Source organism: Elephantulus edwardii, unplaced genomic scaffold (genome assembly GCF_000299155.1).
Source record: "Elephantulus edwardii isolate Elephantulus edwardi_28Jun2011 unplaced genomic scaffold, EleEdw1.0 scaffold00040, whole genome shotgun sequence".
Classification (NCBI taxonomy): Eukaryota; Metazoa; Chordata; class Mammalia; order Macroscelidea; family Macroscelididae; genus Elephantulus; species Elephantulus edwardii.
This window is the reverse complement of record NW_006399790.1, coordinates 1317359-1319042: the sequence shown is the minus strand read 5'-3', so window position 1 is coordinate 1319042 and position 1684 is coordinate 1317359.

Sequence of the window (1684 nt, the reverse complement as noted above, 5' to 3'; positions counted from 1 at the left end):
AATATAGGCTTCAGGAAATATAAAAGTAGTGGTTCATTTAAAAAAAAAAGTAGGGGGAGGAGGGATTGAATAACAATGAGTTTTTCTTTCTTTTCAAGGAGAAGAGTGAATTGGAGGGAGGTGGGTAGGGAAAAAAGTGCAACAATGAATGAGTGGAAACCCTCAGTCTCTGTAAACTTTCATTAAAATTATTTAAAAAAAAAAACAACAAACAGTGAAAAAGGAATCTGAGATCCTTCTGAGCTACTTCCCCCATTTTAGAGCTCCATGCTGTAAGCCATGTGAACAGGAGAAGAAAAAAGCCTAGAAGGTCATGTGTAACATTTTAGGACCAATCCCAGAAATGACACACACCACTCTGGCCACATTTCCCTGGCCAGAACACAGTTCACACGGCTCAATCGACATACCTGTAAAAGGCTGGAGAATGTTTATGTTCACAGGAAGAGGAAATGGAACTGATCCATGAAAAGGTTGAAAACATAAAGAATGAGAAAAGTTATGGTATGCAAACACTAAACAGAAGAAAACGAGTAAATATGTTCATCTTGGACAAAACAGTCTTCTAGGTAAAATACATTACTGGAAATAAAGATAATAACCATGTAAAGATAACATATCTAATTCACCTGGAAGATAGGCTAATTCTGATATTATATACGTACCTTATAAAATCTTCAAGTAACATAAAACAAATATTGACAGAATTAGGAAAAACACACTTTTCTCAGATATTGATGTCAAACAAAAATTTAGTAGCATAAAGAAAATATAAATACTACAACTAACAAGTTTGGTCAAAAGAACATGTATATAATTTTGTACTCAACTATAGAGAATGAACATTTTTTTCTTAAGCATAAAACAAATACTTTTGAAAACTGACCATACATTTGGCTATAAATTAAATTTCAGCAAGTGTCGCAGAATCAGCATTATATATACCATGTTCTTGAATTAGTACAATTAGTTTAAAATGAGCAATAGAAAGATAACCAAAATAATGAACACTGTGAATGAAAATGTTCACTATGGTACTAATTATAGTTGTGAAAAATGAGAAATGAAAGTATTCAATAAAATGAGCATGACCAAATAAATTGTGCTTCATCAACCCAATGAGCTATTATGTGGTTATCAAAAGAGTTATTTTTGTTCCTCAAAAAGTTATACACAGAATTATCATATGAAAGCAAGGACTCAACAGTTATTTGTACACTAGTGTCCATTGTAACATTATTCACAACAGCAAAAATGTGGAAACAACTCAAACATCCATCAATAGAAACAAAATGTGTTACAGACATACAATGAAATAGTTTTTGTCATAAAATGAAATGAAGTTCTAATATATGGTATATAATGGATGAACTTTAAAAACATGCTAAGTGAGACGGCAGACACAAAAGGCCAAAAATTGTATTATCCCACATATATGAAATATTTAGAATAATTAAATGCATAGAGACATAATCAAATTAAGTGGTTTCCAGGGATTCGAAACCCATTTTATGGGAGAAGACTGTCCATCTTTTTCCCTCAGAGGTGAGAACAGCTAGCTTGGGGATTTGAACTGCTGATCTTTTTAACTAGCAGCAAAACAAGTAACACATTACATTACCAGAGCTAGAGAGAGGGGGGAATGGGGAGTTAATGCTTAATGAACATTGATTTTCTTATTGTT